The following is a 24,182-nucleotide window of genomic DNA, read 5'->3' as shown; positions in this document are numbered from 1 at the left end:
CTTTCTTTTCTTTGGGGTAGTTTAGCGGGAGGCTGGGAGGGGGACTATATTATGTATTTATTTATATTTTGATTGTATTCAGATTTATAAATAAAATTCCCCCCCCCCCCACCAAAAAAAAACCCCATTCTGAAAACGGTGCTCAAGGTGCTGGGTGTGAAGACATTGCAGCAGATAGAGGGAGATGGGTCAGCGCGGCGGCAGGTGAGGCTGTTGCAGCCACCGTGGTTTGGATGGTTTGTCTGCGTGGGTTTCCTCCGGATGGTCCGCCCAAACGTAGATTCATTCCACCGTGCTGCAAAAAGACATTGTCACCAGATTAGAATCTTACCGGGGATGCCGAGCGCTGCCAGAACCGGATAGTAAATGCGAACGATGTAGAAAATCGCTGGATACCCCATCTCCCGTGCGCACAACCTTCCAGCTGCTCACACGCCTCCCTTTAAGGAGTGAGACGAATTCCCCTGAGACAACCACTGAACAAAGAGTTCCACGGGGGATCCTTCTCTTCCCGTCCGATGAACTGTGATCGTCAAGGGGTATTAGCTTCAACCTTTCCTATGGAGAATGTTGGGAAGTGTGTGGAGCTGCTTAATTCCTATTGGACTTGCTATGACTAATTTTTAATTGCCAGTCCTCCAATTAGGTCACATTAAGCACACACTTGAGTTTCGTGGCTGAATGAATGTTCACGTCTTTCTGGAAGGGAGAATGTCACGCCGACTTTGCAAAAATCACAGGCGATAGGAATGAGCAGAAGACACTTTTACTCTATTGACAAATGTTTAATGACGCCAACACTTGCCTACAAGGACAGATCGCTCCAGCAGGGGACCAGGCTCTCCCGACCATCTACTCCACGACGAAAAATTCTCCCGCCTCGTCCCATCTACCTGTACCCGGACTGTCGCACTCGAATCCCCGCCTCTCTGTGTGTCTCTCTCTAAAATTCTCTTCAGTGTTCAAATGGAACTAGCATTTATTTCTTCCGCTACAAGCTCATTTCGGACTCTCACGACCCTCTGAGATGAAGATCCCGCCCGTCACGAAGTTTCGCTTAAAACTTTCGCCGTTAGGTTGTCCATTTTTTCCTGTCTCTCACGGACGGGCTCGGAGAAAAAGCCCGCCTGCTTTAACTCATCGAGGTTTTATCAAATTTCCCCCGATTCTCCGACGCTCCGGGGCAAATGATCTCATCTATTGAACCTTCACCGAATCTCACCTGCTCAATTCTCGGCCACATGGTTGTCAATATTCTCTGCACAAATGACTCCAGGGTTCTCGGGGCTTGGATTTAGGAAGACGAATGTGCCAAAAGTTCTTGTTACGGCCCAGCCTACGTACAACACCACTTTCAATAAAGTATATATTTGTTATTTCAGATTCCTCACCATTTACCTTTACGTTCTACCCTGGATTTTTAAATTTTTTTACAGATGGTCCACAGAACATGCATCTCTCTCCTTCCTTACTGTCCACTGCACCCCAACCAACCGTAGTGTTATCTGCACGTTTGCTGATTCATTTTAGCACATTATCATCCAGGTCGTTAATATATATCTGACTGGAGCCTTGTGACTAGAGACATTCCTCAAGGCACATTTATGTATTAAGGAACACCTCCAGTCAAAAATGCAATCATTTATTACCACTCTGGTGTAGCCGAAACTCATGTCTGATTCAATGTGTTATCTCATCGTGGATACCAAGCTACTGAATGTTCTTGACCGACCTCCCATAGCCACCTTGTCAATGCCTTTATCAATGTCCATGGGGAGAGCATCCACTGCATTTGCTTTGTCAACCTTCCTGGTAACTTCATGGAAATAGTCCAATTGTTTCACTTGCTCTAATCATACGTGTATGAACTCTCTTGATTTCCTTCATCTTGCACACCAGAGCAACCTCTTGCCTTCTTAGAATTCTTTTATTAGAATATTTTATTCAGGAATTTTAAAACCACGTCGATGAATACATTTTCAATAAAACTTGGAAGATTATAAACCACTTTCTTCGCTCGACCCACCCTCCTCTTCAGAATATACTTAAAAATAGATAGAAAAGAGAGAAAGAAAGAAAAGAAGACTGGAGAAAGACAATAAAATAAAATATACATAATAAAATCTTGATATTAATAATGGAGCCAGAGGTTAATGTTATGGGCCCAGAGGACCCAAAACCCAGCAGCAGAAGAAATTCACCACGGCAAATGGTTACTTAAACAAAAATTGCTTTTAATTATAGTTAAACATGAAAACAGGATCAAACTTTAACTTATAACTATTAACTTAACTGCAAAGAGTAGTTCACGGACAAGTTTCTCTTGTGTCTTGGTGTGAGCTTGCAGGCGCCTCAGATTGAAGAGACTGCCATCCGTGCGGTACCGGATGTAAACAGCGTCTTCATTGTTGGGGTCTTTCATGGCTTGGTTCAGCATCATGCTGAAGAAGATTGAAAAGAGGGTTGGTGCGAGAACACAGCCTTGCTTCACGCCATTGTTAATGGAGAAGGGTTCAGAGAGCTCATTGCTGTATCTGACCCGACCTTGTTGGTTTTCGTGCAGTTGGATAATCATGTTGAGGAACTTTGGGGGACATCCGATGCGCTCTAGTATTTGCCAAAGCCCTTTCCTGCTCACGGTGTCGAAGGCTTTGGTGAGGTCAACAAAGGTGATGTAGAGTCCTTTGTTTTGTTCTCTGCACTTTTCTTGGAGCTGTCTGAGGGCAAAGACCATGTCAGTGGTTCCTCTGTTTGCGCGAAAGCCGCACTGTGATTCTGGGAGAATATTCTCGGCGACACTAGGTATTATTCTATTTAGTAGAATCCTAGCGAAGATTTTGCCTGCAATGGAGAGCAACGTGATTCCCCTGTAGTTTGAGCAGTCTGATTTCTCGCCTTTGGTTTTGTACAGGGTGATGATGGTGGCATCACGAAGATCCTGAGGCAGTTTACCTTGGTCCCAACAAAGCTTGAAAAACTCATGCAGTTTGGCATGCAGAGTTTTGCCGCCAGCCTTCCAGACTTCTGGGGGGATTCCATCCATACCTGCTGCTTTGTCACTTTTCAGTTGTTCGATTGCCTTATATGTCTCATCCAGGGTGGGAACCTCATCCAGCTCTAGCCTTAGGGGCTGTTGAGGGAGCTGGAGCAGGGCGGAATCTTGGACTGAGCGGTTGGCACTGAAAAGAGATTGGAAGTGTTCTGACCATCGGTTGAGGATGGAGATCTTGTCGCTGAGGAGGACTTTGCCGTCTGAGCTGCGCAGCGGGCTTTGGACTTGGGGTGAGGGGCCGTACACAGCCTTTAGAGCCTCGTAGAAACCCCTGAAGTCGCCAATGTCCGCGCTGAGCTGTGTTCGTTTGGCGAGGCTAGTCCACCACTCATTTTGGATCTCCCGGAGTTTGCACTGAAGATGGCTGCATGCGGGACGGAAGGCTTGTTTCTTCTCTGGACAGGACGGCTTTGTAAGGTGAGCCTGGTGGGCAGCTCGCTTCTTTGCCAGCAGCTCCTGGATTTCCTGGCTGTTTTCGTCAAACCAGTCCTTGTTTTTCCTGGAGGAGAAGCCCAGTACCTCTTCAGTGGATTGCAGATGATGCCGCTTTAGTTGCCCATTCAGAGCCAGCTCTTCAGCGCTTGACGTCCTGCTTTGCGGAAACTGCCAAAATGTTTGGCCTGGAAGTCAGCCTGAAGAAAACTGAGGTCCTCCATCAGCCAGCTCCCCACCATGACTACCAGCCCCCCCCCATCTCCATCGGGCACACAAAACTCAAAATGGTCAACCAGTTTACCTATCTCGGCTGCACCATTTCATCAGATGCAAGGATCGACAATGAGATAGACAACAGACTCGCCAAGGCAAATAGCGCCTTTGGAAGACTACACAAAAGAGTCTGGAAAGACAACCAACTGAAAAACCTCACAAAGATAAACGTATACAGAGCCGTTGTCATACCCACACTCCTGTTCGGCTCCGAATCATGGGTCCTCTACCGGCACCACCTACGGCTCCTAGAACGCTTCCACCAGTGTTGTCTCTGCTCCATCCTCAACATCCATTGGAGCGCTTACACCCCTAACGTCGAAGTACTCGAGATGGCAGAGGTCGACAGCATCGAGTCCACGCTGCTGAAGATCCAGCTGCGCTGGATGGGTCACGTCTCCAGAATGGAGGACCATCGCCTTCCCAAGATCGTGTTATATGGCGAGCTCTCCACTGGCCACCGTGACAGAGGTGCACCAAAGAAAAGGTACAAGGACTGCCTAAAGAAATCTCTTGGTGCCTGCCACATTGACCACCGCCAGTGGGCTGATAACGCCTCAAACCGTGCATCTTGGCGCCTCACAGTTTGGCGGGCAGCAACCTCCTTTGAAGAAGACCGCAGAGCCCACCTCACTGACAAAAGGCAAAGGAGGAAAAACCCAACACCCAACCCCAACCAACCAATTTTCCCTTGCAACCGCTGCAATCGTGTCTGCCTGTCCCGCATCGGACTTGTCAGCCACAAACGAGCCTGCAGCTGACGTGGACTTTTTAGCCCCTCCATAAATCTTCGTCCGCGAAGCCAAGCCAAAGATTAAATTAATCCCGTTCTGATTCTAAGTGTACGTGTATTTAAGCTCAGAAAAGTTCTTTGATTCACAGTCCAATCTCTCTTCTCATTCCTCCAAGTTCACTGGTTGCAAGCAATTCTTACACTGCACACAGAATTTAACATTTATAAAGTTCACCAGGCTTTGGTGCTTGAAAGGTTACCACTCAGGCAGGTTCTTGTCAGATTTTTGAGAGAGATTTGATGATCATTGGACACAAACTGATTCTTTCTGATCAGCCCCGTTAGTGTCTTGCTGAAGAAACTTGCGTCATCAGGGATCTCCAGATGTCAGGTTGCCACAGAGTTCCTTTCTGTTTCTCTTATTTCAAGTTAAAGATTAGACAGCCAGTCTTCTCCTCTTGTATGAACCACAAGGGCTTTGAACAGGGTGAACTAAGAACTCACAACCCATCTTCAAAATGGAGTTTTTCCACAAGCTTGCCAGCTTGTCCTGTTTCAGTCCCCGCTGCTGCTGCTGAACTGAAGAAGTGTAGAACTGAATTCTTTTGTTCTCTCTCAGAATAAACCACATGACTCTCTTAGAATTAAAAAAAATACATTAATAGATACTGCAACAACTGACCTATTCTTCTGAGTCCATTCATCTATTGCTTTCCAAAACAATAATAAATTACTCCACAGCATGTCCAATTAACACCTACTTTTGAAGTCCTTGTAGACATTCCTCAATGTTTTGCAAAGGCATTCGGAACCTGGACTGTCTGATTTGAGCAGATCTCTGGCATTTTTAATTAGATCTGTGTTGTGAAGTGTTTGTGACCTACCCTAAAATAACACAATTTATCTCCTTTAAAACATATCTGTAAGCAATATAAAATATAACATAATCTGTCACATTACTAATAGGCGGGGTCTTCAGAGAGTCCATTAAAATCTCAAACCCACATTTTGCAATATATTTATTTCCAAAAACCTGATACTGTTTTCCTCCTCATGTCTTGTTTTTGTAAGTACCTTATTTGTTCCTTGTAGCCTAAGCCTGCTGTGCACCTCCTTTTTCTTCTTAAACAGGAAACTAAAGTTGCAAATTATGGCCTTCAATTTACCAAGCAGAACCGAAAATGTCCTGTCCCTGTCCACACTTGCTATATACATTTTGATTCCATCAACACTAGCATTACTCCAATTGAATATAATAATTTAATGAAGTCTGGATCAATTTTTTTCATACTATATCAAATATATATTCCCACTCCACCTAATGAAATGCTTTCTCAGCATGTAATGAAAGAAAACGTTCTGTCACAAGGGTGGAGGGTAAATATAATATATTCAATATTCGATGCATGTTATGATAAAAATAGCAATTTTTAATAAAAACTAGTTTGGTCCTAGTCAATAATTATGGGTAGAATATTTTCTAATATATGCCCTAAAACCTTGTGTAGAATCTTCATATCAACATTAAGTAATGAGATAGGTGAGGTCACATGATGCGGAGAGAGTGAATGGAAGCACGTCCCCAGAGCTCCCAGATCTACAAGAAAAAAAATCCATTAAAAGATGTCTTAAAAAGTAGTCAAAATACTTCCAGGTGGCAAGGAAAGGTACCAGGATCAGTAGAATGACAAGTAAAAGCCTGCAAGCACGAACGACAAGGAGTCAATGTCAAAGTCTCCAGAGCAGGTCGAGGTGCCTCATGGTGATGAAAATGGTGAAGCCCACTGGTGAAGGTGGCACCCAGGTCGAGCAGCCCACCCGACAGGAGAGTCCCGACCGAAGAGGCCTTGACTCAACTGCTGGCTGGCAAGAACCCAGTGAAAATTAGTGAGGAGAGGGAATGGGTCGTGACAATCCCCACCCCCCACAGCAAGAATGGCAAGTCAGCAGATTTCCGCTGTGCATGATTCTCACACCACGGGCAGTTAGCGCAGTGCTTGAGAGGTGAAGGGGCCAGGAAGCATGGCTGAAGAGCCAGTTTGTGAACCGGTGAGGTCTAAGGAGTCCAGCATTTGATGAGACAACACAACAAGATCATGCGATGAGGACAAAAAAGGCAAGGACCAAGATTGTAATGGGAGCATTAGCGGTGATAGTGGAGGAACACTCTGTGAGGCTGGGAGGCCTGGAAAAGACTCGCCGGTGACACAAAGCAAGCAGGGGGGCTTGGAGCGCTCTCTGCTGGACATGATAGAGGCATTGGGCCTCATGGAGGCTAGACTATTCAAAGCAGTAGTCTTGGGGGCCAGACCTTGGGGGAAAATTAGATAAAATACAGGATGGGGAGAATAAATGAGGTTGAGGACAGAGTGAGGACAAGGTAAATATCACGGAGGAAAGCTAGATGTGCTGATGTGAGGGAGGGGGCACATCTGGAGTAAACCGGACACCATAGAGAACTAAAGAAATAACATAAAGATGGTGGGACTAAAGGAGGACTCTGATGAGAGAAATCCAGTGAAACATTTTCAGAGCTGGATCCCAAAAACTTTGGGCAAGGACATGCTGGGTGGAAGGGTAGAAATAGAGAGGCCACACTGATCCCCCCCCCCCCCCCCACCACCTTCCTGGGCAGAAACCCTGCTCAGTCTTGATAAAGCTTCTGTGCTACCAGAAAGGTGAGGAATGGGGTGGGGAAGGAAGTTTTTAAACTGAGCATGGAATGGCTCAGCACTCAGCAAGGATTCACCAGTGTTGGGGGAAAAAAGAAAAGTAAAAGTAAAAATGGGGACTAAACTATCGCAAAGTAAGAACTTGCTGTAAATGGGAATAATATGTTGGCACAAATATGTGTAAATACTGGGTTTATGGGAAAGTGGAAAAAAGTATATATATTAAATGATAAGGGGAAAAACTGAAATCTGGGGCACTCAGGGGGAGAGGAGGGGAGGGGAATTGATCTGAGGTGAATGACCTATTATATTGAGAGGGGTGATGATAAATTAAGGGAAATGGTCGCTGAAGGAAGGAAAGGGTTTGATCTGGAGGAAGGGACCTATCTGGCATTAGCTGGCTGTTTTATTATAGTTTTTATTGACGTTGTGTCTTTTTATTTTTCCATTAGTTCATACTTGAGTCCTGTTTCTTTCTCTCAGGATTCATCATGGTCGGTGACAGATGGCCGAGGATGATCGGTCGGATGGGACGGGAACTTGGGGCAGCAAAGGTGCAGAAAGAGTACGGTTCTGACAATCCTTGGGGCAATGGCTAAGAGCATAAAGCATGTTAGTTTTAATGTCAATGGTCTAAATGGAGAGGTCAAAAGAAATAGGGTCTTGGAAAACATTAAGAAAATGGGAGCAGACCTGGTCTTCCTTCAGGAAACCCACTTAATGGAATGAGAGCAACAAAAGTTAAAAAGAGGATGGGTGGGCTATGTAATAGCCTCCTCGTTTTGTTCAAAGGCAAGAGGGGTTGCAATCTTAGTAGGAAAGAGTGTTCCAGTGAAAGTGCTGGGCGTAACTACAGATAAAGGAAGTAGATTTATATTGGTACACTGCCAAATATACTCAGAATCCTGGACCGTAGTAACTGTATACAACCCCAACTTTGATGATGAAAAATTTATCCAGGATATTTTCCTGAGATTTCCTGGCAGAGGGAAGGGACAGCATCCTAGTTGGGGAAGATTTTAATTTCTTTCTGGATCCTGTCTTGGATAAGTCAACAAAGAAAATAACTAAAACAAAGGCAGTATGGTATGAAGCAGCTGAATTTGATAGACATATGGAGGCGGAAGCATCCGAGGGAGGGGGAGTAATCCTTCTACTCAAGGCATCATGACTCCTATTCTAGAATACAAAGATTTCTCTCAGATCACTCAGCCTTGAAAATAACGATTGAAATGCCACACAAACAGGTAACAGTTTACAGATGGCATCTTAATGTGTTGCTGTTAAAGAAGCTGGAGTTTTGTAGTTTTATATGAATGCACATAGATTTGTTTTGCAATACCAACTGTACCTCAACTCCAGGCAAATTCCTCCTAAGGGACACTCTCAAAGCATATTTGAGGAGTCAAATAATTGGATACATTAAAACAGTGAGGAAAGAATATGAAAAGGAAGAATTTGAGCAGGAAATTGCCCATCTGGAAAATGGACTTCCAAAAATCGGGCACAGAACAATAATGAATGAGGCTGAAATATATCACACTTTAAAAATATAAAATGAAAAATGTCATATTATGATTGAAGCAAAAAATATTATGAGTTGGGTGAGAAAGCCCATAATGTCCACACTTGGCAGTTGAGGACAGAGCAGGCCTCAAAGATGATAAATGCAGTACAATCTTGGAAGGACCGTGTTTGGACCTAATTTGTCCTGTAGAAAGGATCTTATCTGAAGATAGCAGTGGAATGTCCTATTTGATAAATTGTATTTTCTGTCGAAGTTCAAAAGACATTAGCTGCCCTATCCCCACCATGACTACCAGCCCACCCACATCTCCATCGGGCACACAAAACTCAAAACGGTCAACCAGTTTACCTATCTCGGCTGCACCATTTCATCAGATGCAAGGATCGACAACAAGATAGACAACAGACTCGCCAAGGCAAATAGCGCCTTTGGAAAACTACACAAAAGAGTCTGGAAAAACAACCAACTGAAAAACCTCACAAAGATAAGCATATACAGAGCCGTTGTCATACCAACACTCCTGTTCAGCTCCAAATCATGGGTCCTCTACCGGCATCATCTACGGCTCTTAGAACGCTTCCACCAGCGTTGTCTCCGCTCCATCCTCAACATTAATTGGAGCGACTTCATCCCTAACATCGAAGTACTCGAGACAGCATCGAATCCACACTGTTGAAGATCCAACTGCGCTGGGTAGGTCACGTCTCCAGAATGGAGGACCATCGCCTTCCCAAGATCATGTTATATGGCGAGCTCTCCACTGGCCATCGTGTCAGAGGTGCACCAAAGAAGAGGTACAAGGACTGCCTAAAGAAATCTCTTGGTGCCTGCCACATTGACTACCACCAGTGGGCTGATATCGCCTCAAACCGTGCATCTTGGCACCTCACAGTTCGGTGGGCAGCAACCTCCTTTGAAGGAGACCGCAGAGCCCACCTCACTGACAAAAGACAAAGGAGGAAAAACCCAACACCCAATCCCAACCAACAAATTTTCCCCTGCAACCGCTGCAACCGTGCCTGCCTGTCCCGCATCTGACTTGTCAGCCACAAACGAGCCTGTAGCTGACGTGGACATTTACCCCCTCCATAAATTTTCATCCGCGAAGCCAAGCCAAAGAAAGATTTTCTGTCGAAGTTCAAAAGACATTAGCTGCCCTAATGGGTCTCCTACAAACAAAAGGAAATTAATGGCACCTTCTGGAAATATTATGAAGGTTTATATAAATAAGAATTGGTGGAGAGGACAGACAAAATTGGCGAGTTCTTCTAAGATAGAGTTGCAAAATTTCGACCCAGAAGAGCAGGAAAGCTTAGATGAGATAGAGAAAGCATGGAATTCATTACAAACTAATACTTCTCCAGGGGAGGATGGGTTTCCACCTGATTCCTATAACAATTCAAAGATTTACTGATACCTCTCTATATGGAGGTGGTAGATCATGCAATGGAGATCCATATGCTCCTGGAATCTTTCTCGACAGCAATTATTATGACAATCATAAAGAAAGACAAAGTCCGCTGTTACTATTTTCTTATCAGCCAATTTTGTTATTAAACACAGACTATAAGATCATAGCCAAAGCTCTGGCAAATAGATTGGTGAAGTATTTGCCAACACTAGTAAATAAAGATCAAATGGGCTTTGTACCAAAAAGACAGGCAGCAGACTGTTGAGTGTATTACATTTGGTATAAACCAAAAATGAGAGGGCTCTGGCCGTGGCTCTGGATGCAGAGAAGGCATTTGACAGATTGGAATGATACATTTTATTTAAAGTGCTGGAGAAATTTGGGCAAGGGCCAACTTTTATTAATTGGATACAGGCTCTTTATCACATGCCCAAAGCGAAGGTTGTGACAAATGGACAAATTCCTCTGGCTTTCCCACTGACAAGGTCTAGTAGACCGAGGTGTCCACTATCTCCAGCCCTATTCGTACTAGCCACAGAGCCACTGGCTAAGGCCATTAATCAGTATCCAGATATTAAAGGATTTAAAATAGGCCAGGAAGAACACAAGATTGACCTATTTGCTGATGAAGTGTTGGTATATCTGACAGACCTAGTAAAATCACTGTCTAAACTGTGCTCTTATCTGGAGGACTATGGAGATGTCTCTGGGTATAAGATCAATTGGGACAAGAGCAGAATTATGCCACTTATGGAGGGGATGGGGTGGGGTGCAAAATGGGATCAAATACTTAGGAATTAGAATAGATAACAATTTAAATAATCTGTCCAAGTTAAACTACACCCTCTTGCTGGGAAAGATCGAGGAGGTCTGAACAGGTGGATGATCCTGTCTACTACACTGGTGGTCAACTGTATTAAAATTAATGCGCTGGCAAGGCTTCAGCATCTCTTCCAGACACTGCCCATAGCGTTACCCTGGGGTTTTATCCAGAAACTGCTTTCACGATTATGGAACGGGAAGTAGTTAGGGTCTCTTTGGAGAAATTGACCTGGGATTACAGTCTGGACAGTTTACAGATGCCAGACTTCAAAAAGTATTATTGGGGAGCCCAGTCAAGATATATCTCCTCACTCTCGATGGAGGAGAGGTGCATCCTGGGTACAAAATTTCATTTATAAATGGGATACTAAATTGCTATCCAGGAAATCTCACAGCCCCATATTGAAACAAATTATTTGTATTTGGAATAGCATTAATCAATTTATGTGACTAAAAGTGAGGCTGTCCCCAAAAAGACCCTGACTCCAAATCAATTAATATATTTGATGGTAGGTAACAAGATCCAGGATATCTGGCACCAGAACGGCATGAGGTGTATAGAGGACTGTAATGAACAGGGATAGCTAATGTCTTTTGAACTTCAACAGAAAATACAATTTATCAAATTGGGCATTCCACTGCTACCTTCAGATAAGATCCTTTCTACAGGTCAAATTAGGTCCAAACATGGCCCTACCAAGTGTAGTGACATAGAGGCCATGATTTGAAGGGGGAAAACATAGAAATTCATTTTGGCAACATAGTTCCTCCTCCAAGTGGAAGGACCTAAGCGAAGCCTTCATAAATCAAGGGAGAAATGGGAGTTGAACCTAGCAATAACAATTGATGAATGATGCTGGTCTGATCTGTGTCTGACCACATGACTGCAATCATCAATGCATGGTATAGTCTGGTACAATACAATTTTTTGTACCAGCTGTGCCTTACACCACAAAAGATCAATAGATCTAAACCAGAATTATCAGGCCAATATTCTAGATGCGGCATTGAGACAGGGACCTTTGTGCACGCAACCTGGACATGTAGCAAGGTGAGGCACTTTTGGGCAGAACTAGGTGAAGACCAAGGGAAAATTATAAGTAAAGAATTTCGACATGACCCGGAGTTGTTCCTGTTGGGTAATATAATGGACATAAGACTTAAAATGAAGCTGTCGGTCAGGAGGTGCATAGTGGTTATATGGAAGTCCAACTCTTGTTTGAACATTGCGCTGTGGATCAAGGAGATGCAAAGCTGTGTTCCCCTGGAGAAAAAATCATGTTCAACTTAAGGGGGAGGTATGGCATTTTCCAAATAAAATTGGCAACTATACTTAAACATCTTGTAAAGAGGACTACTGCACCTCATTGCCCTGCCAGAGGTTCATCTCATTCCAGCCGGGTAAATTCAGGAGAAGAAACCAGCTTGAACTTGGGCCAGGACAAATCTACAACTCTCTGATGTATGATTTACTTCTTCGTTGGAAGTGCTTTTAATGTCCTGTGTGTTTTTGGTTAGTTAAGTGCTAAGTGTTATGTGTCAAGGGAATGGGGGGGAGGGGGGATGGGGAGTGTGGGGTGGGAGGGAAGGGGATGGGATAAACTTGTACGCGGCAGAGAAATCTGTATAGAAGAGATGGACAAGCTGTAGTCAGCCCTGATTTCTAAACACTGACATTGAAAACTGATTGAGTTCAAGTCTCAAAAATTATAAATAATACTCTTCTCTTGTATAATTCCCAATTTTTAAAATTTTGAGCAATATGTTAATCAATTTGCTTGATCTGATTGATAATATTTACTTCTTAATCTTCTTCTTAATATTTACAGTTTAAGAAATAATTTGTCTTCTTTAAATACACTTTCATTGTGTCCCAAACAATCAAGTTGGACATAGTGGGGGAGCAGTTAGTAGTAAAGATAAACTGTATTTGTTTCTCCATAAAATTTTAAAAATCTTTATCTTAAAGGAGAGTTGTAGTAAATCTCCATTGCCTTTTTGTAATTGGAATGTTATAAAAATTCAGAGTCAAGATTATTTGATCAAGGAGATTAATTAATTGTCAATTAAAATATAATCAATCCTAATATAAAACAATGCACATTAGATAAAAAGGAGTATTCTCTGGTGCCAGGGTTTTAAAAGCGCCTGATATCTGTAATACCAAAATGTGACATAAAAATGTATTACAGCTGTAGATTTAGAAAGGGTTGCCAATCTCAATGAAGAATGGTCTAAAACTGTTTCCAAACCACAGTTAAAATCACCCCCCAAAATCAATGAATATTGATTTAAATCGGATAAAGCTGAAAATATTTTTTTTAAATGCTGAATCATCAATATTTGGGCATAGACATTAGTGAAATTTACCCATTTATTATTAAATTTACCTTTGATAATATTAAAAATGTCCTTGTTTTTCTAAAATACTGTTATGAAATACAAATTAAAAAAAAAATAATATTGAGCCTCTTCTCACTTTAACATCAGAACAGAAATGAAAAAATGTCCATTCCATCTAAACATTAACCTATCTTTATCAGAATTCCTAATTTGAGTTTCTTGGGAAAAAAACGATTTCTACTTTTTTAACTGTCTAAGTTGTGCAATTGTTATACACTGTTTAATTATCCCATTCAACCTTTACATTCCATGAAACTATATTAATCAGAGACATCTTCTGATTAATTAATTAAATTCATTATGTTCGTGTCCTATGGCTTCAATTCATTCTAATTTATAACTCAAAAATGTTTAGGCTTAATAAGGGAATGCGGCAAGGTTGTCCATTAAGTCCTTTCCCGTTTGATATGTCACTGGAACCTTTAGATGTTGCTCTCGAATAGTGTGGAGAATTAAAATATGTAATTAGATGTGGAATTGAACACAAGGTATCTCTTTATGCAGATGATTAATAGCTTTTAATTTCAAATCCTGAGGCTTCTATACCAAATATATTAACTTTGTTGCCCAATTTATCCAAATTTTGAGTTATAAATTAAATTTTCAAAAGAATGTACTTTTACACTTTAGAGATGACACTTTCCTTATTCTAATATATCCTAATTTCAGAGTATTATCTTCCAAAGCAAGAATTGCAATATCCAAAATTTAGATCTTTTTAATCTAACAAATCAAACTCTCTGGCTGTTACTTTATGTAATTTTAATTCATTGAAAAAACGGATAAACATTTTGTATAGCTTTGCAATAAGACTTTCATAACAGTGAGTAAACAAACCATTTCCTGTATGTTAGAGATACAAAAGATATTTAAAGAAATAAAAAAGTTAGAGATTCAAAAATTCAAAGAAATCTTCTTGTCCTCATGCTTCCTTCACATCTGGTAGAATAAGAGGCAAGCTATTAGCATGGGTGGATATTGTGACATATTACATATTATGACATATAGTCACTATGGTAACACACAAAAAAACAAGTTCTTTTAAAGAGACAGGCACAAAATGAACCCCAAATTAGTATAATAGACATTGATGGTGGGGAGACATAGACATCATATATAGTAATTACTATTACAGATACACAAGTAAACATAGTAAGTATAAGATTTGAAATCAAAACTTTCATCTTCTTTTAAAAGGCAGATTAAATAGATCAATTTAAGTAACTAGTCTTGGTTTTAATCTGCACTTGTTGAGCGAAACCTTTCTTGTCTGGAACTGTATCCACAATTTTCCACAGCAACCAAGAAATACTTGGTACAGAATCATCCATAATAATTACAATGTCTCCGCATACAAAATTGTGTTTAGCTTTAGACCACTTTTGTCTTTCTTGTAATAATGAAAGATATCATTTAACCCATCTTTTCCAAAATAAATCTGCGATAAACTGCACTTGTTCCCATCTGCGTCTTACATAAATATCTTCTTACTGAAATATTGTCTTTTTCCAATCTTCCCCCCTACTCTCAATACATCATTTACAAGAATAGGATTTAACTTGTAAACACTTCCTTTTGTAACATTCAAATTCTTCTTCATTTTTGATATCTCATTATTAAACACCATTTTTTTGACAAAAAAACAAATGATCTCCAATTCATCACTCACCAAGTCATCAACTGTTAGGTAATGGCTCTTTTGAGTGTTAAGATTCTATTCTCCTTCTTGATACAATTTAAAGACATGGTTTTTAATGTAAGAATTCATGCTATTGCCTTTTTACAAATGAGACCAGGAAGAGTGAGAGCAAATTATTTGAGTGATCGTGTAATTTCATTAGATATTAGAATTATATTTACATTAGAGTTTTATATCTCAGGATCCTCCAGTGAAAACTTGAACTCTTCCGGATTTTGAGGCCTCTCTTCTTGAAATTGTGAAAGAAATTAAGGACTGGACATCCAGGTGTTGGCTCTTTTCAGAAAAGATTGAACTTTTGTTCCTCATGAAGCCACGTCAGCCAGATTATCCACTGTTTTAACATATCTTTACTGATTAGGATGCAAAATCTTCAATCTCATTAATTCTGTAAGTAACAAAACTTGTGGTTTTGTTATTAATGTATTTAAGCACTGATGTACTATCAGTCCAAAACACAGAATCTGTAATTCTTTTCTTAACAGTGTCCATTTTGCTCACCATAGTAATGGCTGTAAATTCAATTTGAGGTATGGAGCCACACTGGCTTTGTCCATTATAAATCCACAATGTACTCGCACTTGGTTATTTCGTAGTACTAAATAACTGTCGGTACCAAAACCACCTTCACTTGCTTCAGCAAAGTGGTGTAACTGAACAAATGTGGCAATTCCAAAGTCTGTTGGTTTAAAATATCTGTCGACTCCCACGGGATTAATTAAAGAAAGATCATATTAGAAAAGTTATCTTAATAAAATCTACTTTAAAGTCATTTTAAATTGATCAACAGAAGAAAAAGAAATGTTGCCAAAAAAAGATGACAAAACCAACACCTACAAAAAAATTGGAAGGAAAGGTGAAGAGAGAAATCAGGCCAAACTTGACAATGAAGCAGATCATTGAGTCTTCTCCGGATCAGAAGGCAAAGACCCCGGTGAGGGACTTTCCGCCAGAGCACTCTTCATGGGGCCCCATAGAGATGGCACCGGAGGAAAAGTTGAGCATGTGCACGACAGAAGGAAAAAAGTGGGTAAAAAACACTAAGTTTCTTAAAAGGGGATTTCAGCTTCTGACCAAGAAGGTGACACTTCTCCAGTCAAGAAGTCTTCAGAAGAGTATAACAGTGAAGAAAAAATGTCAAGTTCAGGAGAGGAACAATTTAGAGGCCAGAAAAAAGGTTTTTAAGAAAGAGCTGAGTAAAATTGAAACTAAAACAGATTTGGCAAAAGTGATAAATAATGTTTCACAAAGAGATGATAAATCGGAAAATAAAATTCAAGATGTTCACGAAGTACAATGCATTGAAGAGATGTCAAATGTGAATGAAGATATAGCAACCAGTTTAATCTCTATGAATGAAAAATTATTGGAGAAAGTTAATATACTTGAAATATATAGTAGAAGAAATAATGTTAAAATTGTGGGACTGTCTGAAGGCAAAGAAGGACAAGATGTGAATCATATATTTCAAGAATGAATACAAAAGATATTTGGAGAACATTTCAAGGATAAGATTTTAATTGAGAGAAATCATAGAGCTTTGAGACCAAAACACAGATCTATCATGGTTAGATTTTTGAACCATCAGGAAAGAGAGAGGCTTCTTGGTCTAGTGATGAGAAGAGCAAGAGAACATGGACCTTTGAGTTATGAAGGGGATAAGATATTTTTATATCCAGATTTGTTAAAATTTATGGAGCAAAAGGAGAGAATTTAATCCAGTTAAGAGTGTTCTGTGTTATAAAGGTATAGATTTGTTTTGCGTTATCCAACTACTATGAAAATATTTATACCAGATAAACAGAATGTGCTTTTTACAAATTATTTACAAGCCAAAGTCTATGCTAAAAATCTGTCTAAAATTCAAGTAGCAGATGGCACTGATTTGTTGCAATAAATCTGATGTATAAAGTGAAGGGTGCTATCCCCCTTTCATGTTTTTGGGGGATGAAGAATCCTTATATTGGATGGAATTATTGGTTAGATAAAAAGTTTTTTCCCCATCGGGGTTGGGGGATGTTTGATTTCTGGTGGCTACATGTGTTTTCATGTTTTGTCCATGAACCATAAAATGGAAGGTGGTAGAGCTAAGTTTTCTAGCACTTGGGGAGGGATTTTTGTTTTTTTTTTCTTCCTTTCCTGTTAGTAATTAATTATGATGTATTTATTCTGAATAATTTTGATGTTTTTTTGGATTGCAGACGATGTCATTCAGGATCAAATCTGCTTATGGGAATTATTCCTGGATAGGAGTGATGGGAAGGAACTTCATAAAATTTAGAAATAAGGAAAATGAATAAATCAGTTGAGATTATGAGTTTTAATATTAATGGGATTAACAGATAAAGAAAGAGAAAGACAATTTTGTTTATATTAAGAAACTTGGTGTAGATATAGCTTTTTTACAAGAGACTCATTTAACTAGAAAAAGAATATTTACAATTGAAAATAGATTGAGTAGATCAGGTATTTTTTTTTTCTTCATTTAATTCCAAAGCTGGAGGAGAGGTAATACTACTTAAGAAAAATCTCCCAGTTAAAATTCAAAATGTGGTCACAGATCTGGCTGGTAGATATATGATGGTAAATTGTCAAATATTCTCAGAGGATTGGACTCTGTTAAATATATATGCACCAAATATAGATAATGAGAAATTTATACAAGGTACTTCTTTGAATTGAGCAGATAGTCACAAAAATATTTTAGTACAGTTACGAGCCCAAAGGACCCCAAAACCCAGCAGCAATAGATATTCACCAAGACAAGTATTTACTTTTTTTTAAACTTTATTTATTTGTTCAAAAAACAAATAATATGTCATAAACAACAATTAACCATAAACACGAACGTTATTTTTTATATAAAAAAAGAAAAGAACCCCCACTTCAGCCAACTCTCCTAAGAGCCATAAAGAAAAAAAGAAAAAAATATTAAAGAAAAATTAAATAAAAATATTGAGATCTAATCAATGTAAATTGAAATGTAAATATTTTGAATATAACAACCACTTATTAATTTAAAAATTATATTTATCACACGAAACATTCGTAATTTAAACAATATAAAGCCTTCGACACTGTGAGCAGGAAAGGGCTTTGGCAAATACTAGAGCGCCTCGGATGCCCCCCCACCCCCCAAGTTCCTCAACATGGTTATCCAACTGCACGAAAACTAACAAGGTCAGGTCAGGTACAGCAATGAGCTCTCCGAACCCTTCTCCATTGACAACGGCGTGAAGCAAGGCTGCGTCCTCACACCAACCCTCTTTACTATCTTCTTCAGCATGATGCTGAAACAAGCCATGAAAGACCACAACAATAAAGACGCTGTTTTCATCCTGTCCTGCACAGATGGCAGTCTCTTCAATCTGAGGCGCCAGCAAGCTTACACTAAGACACAAAAGCAACTTGTCCGTGACAAGTTGCAGACGATGCCGCTTTAGTTGCCCATTCAGAGCCAGCTCTCCAGCGCATGACGTCCTGTTTTGCGGAAACTGCCAAAATGTTTGGCCTGAAAGTCAGCCTGGTCCTCCATCAGCCAGCTCCCCACTATGACAACCAGCCTCCCCCCCCCCCTCCACATCTCCATCGGGCACACAGAACTCAAAACGGTCAACCAGTTTACCTACCTCGGCTGCACCATTTCATCTGATGCAAGGATTGACAAAGAGATAGACAACAGACTTGCCAAGGCAAATAGCGCCTTTGGAAGACTACACAAAAGAGTCTGGAAAAACAACCACCTGAAGAAGCACACAAAGATCAGCATGTATAGAGCCGTTGTCATACCCACACTCCTGTTCGGCTCTGAATCATGGGTCCTCTACCGGCATCACCTATGGCTCCTAGAACACTTCCATCAGCGCTGTCTCTGCTCCATCCTCAACATTCATTGGAGTGACTTCATCACCAACATCGAAGTTCTCAAGCTGGCAGAGTCCGCAAGCATCGAATCCATGCTGCTGAAGACCCAACTGCGCTGGGTGGGTCACGTCTCCAGAATGGAGGACCATCACTTTCCCAAGATCGTGTTATATGGCGAGCTCTCCATTGGCCACCGAGACAGAGGTGCACCAAAGAAGAGGTACAAGGACTGCCTAAAGAAATCTTTTGGTGACTGCCACATTGACCACCGGCAGTTGGCTGATATTGCCTCCCACCGTGCATCTTGGTGCCTCACAGTTCGGCGGGCAGCAACCTCCTTTGAAGAAGACCGCAGAGCCCACCTCACTGACAACAGACAAAGGAGGAAAAACCCAACACCCAACCCCAACCAACCAATTTTCCCTTGCAACCACTGCAACCGTGCCTGCCTGTCCTGCATCGGACTTGTCAGTCACCAACGAGCCTGCAGCAGATGTGGACATACCCCTCCATAAATCTTCATCCACGAAGTCAAGCCAAAGAAAAGAAACATTATTAAACAATATTTCATCTCATTATGCCATCTATTAACATCAATCATATTTGTATCTTGCCACGTACTAGCAATACATTTTGTCGCTACAGATAAAGCTAAATATACAAAAGCAAGCTGAAACTTATCTAATCCCAAGTCTTTCAGAGGTGCAAACTACCCAATAAAAATACTGTTGGATCTAAAACTATTTTAATCTTATACAGATATTCTAAAAACAATTGAATTTTCTTCCAAAAAGATTGTATATGTATACATGACCAAACGGCATGAAAAAAAGTTCCAACTGTATCACCACATCTAAAACACAAATCTAATTCATAAAAACCATACTTTTTTAATTTTTCAGGTGTTAAGAATAATTGATGTAAAATATTGTAATCATTGCATAATGTGCATTTATCAATCTAGTTACACTATCATAGCAGATATCTAACCAATCATCTTCGAAAAAAATAAAACCAGTATCCGCTTCCCATTTACTTTTAGATCTATCCCAACCCATTTTACCCATACCATCCTGTAATTTTGATACATCGATGAAATATAACCCTTCTCTGGTACCTTCATAAGAAAAGTCTCAAATTTAGTCATTTCAGGTAAAATCATATCTCTACCAAACATACATTTTAACAAAGATCGAATTTGATAATAGAGAAACAAAGAGTTCTTATCAATACCAAAACTTTCCCTCATCTGATTAAAAGATAAAAGTTTACCCTCTTTAAAACAATCTCCCAAATTTTTCACACATTTAAATCTCCAATGCAATAAACTTTGATTATGTATTGAAAAAGAAATAAGTTGATTATTATACAACGGAGTCAAAGCCGATAATTTACCCCTAGAGCCTGTCATTTTATTTTTCTTTATCCATAACTTCATTAAATGTTTTAGTATAGGACATTATATTGTTGTAACAAATTTATATTCCAGCTAAACAAAAATTGATGTATTTCAAATTCAGAAATATTTGCCATCTCAATTTTGGCCCAACTAGGAGGTCGTACCAAATCCATCATGAACTAATAAATTTAAGTTGGGCTGCTTCATAATAATTTTGAAAATGTGGTAAACATAATCCCCCTAACTCATATTTCCAAGTTAATTTATTCAAAGCTCCTCTAGAAAATTTACCTCTCCGTAAAAACTCCCTAACCATTTTATTCAAGTCTCGAAAAAAATATTATCAAGTAAATATGCAATAGATTGAAACAAATATTGTATATGTGGAAAAATATTCATCTTATTTGTATTTATCCTACCCATTAAATTAATAGGTAAATATTCCCATTTAATCAAATCAGTTTTAATTTTTTTAATTAACGTAACATAATTTAATTGATATAAAGATTGATAATTAACATTCAAAATTATACCCAAATATTTAATTTGATCAGTCCATTTCAAATTAATAATATTCTTATAAACTGAATAATCTCCTTCACTTACCGGTAATATTTCACTTTTTTTCCATTTACCTTTATATCCAGAAAGACATCCATATTGTATTAAACACTCCTTCAAGTGCAAAAGTGACTGAGCTGGGTTTATTAAATACACCAATACATCATCAGCAAATAAATTAATTTTATACTCCTCATCTAAAACTTTCATACCTTGTATCTGTGTATTTTGTCTTATCAGCTGTGCTAAAGAATCAATCACTAACGCAAACAAAGCTGGTGATAAAGGACAACCTTGATGAGTTGATCGAGTTAACTTAAAGGGTTCTGAAATCAAACCATTCGTCAATACTCTAGCTACCGGTTTACTATATAGAGCCCTAATCCAACCAATAAAGAAAGGATCAAACTTAAATTTCTCCAAAACTATTAAAAAAAATTCCATTCAACTCTTTCAAATGCTTTTTCTGCATCTAGAGATATCACCATTGGGTGATCTGAAGATTGTCGAAATCTATTAATCAAACTAATCAAGTGCAAAATATTATCTGAAGCATATCTATTCTTTATTAAACCTGTTTGATCCATATGAATTAACTTAGGTAAAAATTTAGCCAATCTATTTGCTAATATTTTAGCTATTATTTTATAATCTACATTTAACAACAAAATTGGTCTATATGAAGATACTTTCAAAGGATCTCTATCTTTTTTTGGGATTACTGTAATTAGAGCACTAGAACAAGACTCAGGTAATTCATAATGTTCTTGACGTAATACATCTCCAAACACTGTAGATAAATCATCATAAATTTTTTTATAAAATTCAACCAAAAATCCATCATCACCAGGTGATTTACCGTTCGGCATTTCCAGCATAGCCATTTTAATTTCTGAATCAGTAAATGGTTCTTCTAACTCCTGTATATCTGCATCCTCTAATATTGGTAAATTCAACTGTGATAAAATAAAAGATCAATTGATCCAGTTTCTTGTTTTCCTTCAGATGTATATAATGTTTTATAAAATGAATAAAATTCATCATTAATCTCACGAGCTTTATAATAAGAGAATTCCGTCTAACAGCATTAATAGTCCTTGAAATCTGTTTTCTTTAATTGCCATGCCAATACCTTATGTGCTTTCTCTTCCCATTCATAATACCGTTGTTTAGTCCTATTAATCACACATTCAAATTTACGATGGCAAAGTATATTCCAATTTCAACCTAGATAATTCTATTTTTTGATCTTCTGTAGCATCTTTCTGAAACTCCTTTTCTAACTCACTAATCAGTTTCTCTAACTCAAGACTGATTTAATCGATTCTTTTTAATTTTAGAAGTATAACTAATTATTTGTCCTCTCAAATAGGCTTCCATAGCATCCCCTAACACAAACTTGCTTTGAACAGTGTAATGGAAGATTCTAACCTGTTTTTTTTAAACTTGCAGCTCTGGGTTCTGCAAGGCTGAGAACCTGCTTGTGTTTTAGAATCAGGAGACATAAGCTAAATTCCACCAAGGGGCCAGAGATGCTGTTATCTGATGAAAGGATATCTGTGTACCAAGAACATTTAATCTTCCTGCTTGGTTTGGTCACAGACTGTCAGAGGCCTAGCCTTGATGCAAAATAAACCATTGTATTCAAAGTGATAAGCTGAAAATTATGTTATTCATTAGAAGCCTAGCATGCTAGCTTGCTTGCTTATCTTTCTTGCTGTGCTGGGAATAGGTGCTTGGGTAAGCAGTTTTTGGGTAATATAAGCCATGGTCCCGCTGCTGAAGTTTGAGACTCTCCGAGAGGTGGCAACATCTCTCAGCAAGAAGAACTTATGGAGTCCAGCCAACGTCCCGGTCAGGGGAGGTGGAGAAGCTGCTACCGGCGCCCTGACAACCTACTACAAGTGTGCAGTCGTTGCCTCACTTCAGCAGTTGGGACCAGTCCAGGCATTGATAAGTATAGTTGGGAATTGCTTGCATATTGTAGTGTGAAATCAGCTTTTGAATTTGTAATAAACATTTGTATAATCTGAACTGCTCTCGGTGTGTGTGTCTATTTTCTTTCGGTAGCTCAAACACTGTGACCAATCTAAAATGAACAAAATGAGAGGTATAAGTTTACCCAAGACAAACAGAATTAGAATTTTCTTTTAAAAAAATTAATTTGTTTTTTCAAAAAATCAATAAATTCCATATTTTTAACAACATTGTATTAAACCTCCAACGATAGGCCACATGAATTTTCTCAGAAGTTGCATATGTAAAATATAACAAAGAATTATCTGAAATCACCCTACTTTTATATTCTGCTTGTTGTATTTTCCCTTGTAAGTGTGTCGATACTAAAAAGAAGTCAATCCTTGAAAACTATTCATGTCTAGATGAATAAAAGGATAAATCTTTCTCTGTCGGATTAAGACGTCTCCAAATAGCTACTAAATTAAGATCTTTCATCAGCGCTTGAACCTGAACTGCCATCTTGGATTTCTTAACTTTCTTCGGAGATTTATCTAATAAAGGTTCCAAAACACAATTAAAATCACCACCAACTAAAATATTATCATTAGCCTGACCCAAACATAAAAATGGATTTGAAATAAATATTTCACCTTCTGCATATGGAGCATAAATATTAAGTAAAGTCCAAAATTCACTAAAAATCTTACAATTCAATTTAAGAATACATCCTGCCTTTTCCTCCATTGATTGTAATTCAAAAGATAAATTTTTATGTAGCAAATTTGCTACACCTTTAGCCCTAGAATTAAATGAAGAATATACTTCCCCAACCCAGTCCCTCTTTAATTTCATACTTTCCTTTACATTTAAATGTGTTTCTTGTAAAAAAGCAATATCAATTTTCATTTTCTTAATATACGCCAAGACTCGCTTATGCTTAATTGTACTGTTTAATCCTCGAACATTAAAAGTAGCCAACCTCAACTTTGACATACTTACTATTATTACTAAATACCAATAATATCTTTATATAAAAACTCAAATCAACATATATAGGCCCCCCAATAGGAAAAAAATCAAATTAAAAATTAACTAAAATGAAAATTAAAAAAAATAAAGAAAAAAAAAGAATATCCCCCCCCAAAAAAAACCTACCAAAAGTTAGTAATCCCCTAAGCAAAAATTGGGTGTGGGTCACCCACCAGTGGCTGATGACTAGTGAAAAACTTAGAGCAAATCTCTCCCTCCCCAGCCAAACAATCAATAACATCAAAATATCATAACAAAAAAAATAGAGTAAAAGAAAATTCTTCTTTTCATCCAAGAGATTCCAATCTCGAAGATCCCATTTCAGAAGAAGTTGGACTTTTT

At 39.0% G+C, this 24,182-nt stretch overlaps 1 long non-coding RNA gene across 1 annotated transcript; it reads left to right on the top strand.

The window, feature by feature from the left end:
* Positions 1-14,370: 14,370 nt before the first annotated feature.
* Positions 14,371-17,316, top strand: LOC138740822 (uncharacterized). The gene is made up of 3 exons (XR_011343173.1): positions 14,371-14,481; positions 15,210-15,418; positions 17,230-17,316. It is a non-coding gene; the product is annotated as an uncharacterized lncRNA (long non-coding RNA).
* The last annotated feature ends 6,866 nt before the right edge of the window (positions 17,317-24,182 follow it).

Source organism: Narcine bancroftii, chromosome 1 (genome assembly GCF_036971445.1).
Source record: "Narcine bancroftii isolate sNarBan1 chromosome 1, sNarBan1.hap1, whole genome shotgun sequence".
Lineage (NCBI taxonomy): Eukaryota > Metazoa > Chordata > Chondrichthyes > Torpediniformes > Narcinidae > Narcine > Narcine bancroftii.
The sequence above is the reverse complement of the archived record's forward strand: the minus strand, read 5'-3'. Positions and strand labels throughout refer to the sequence as shown.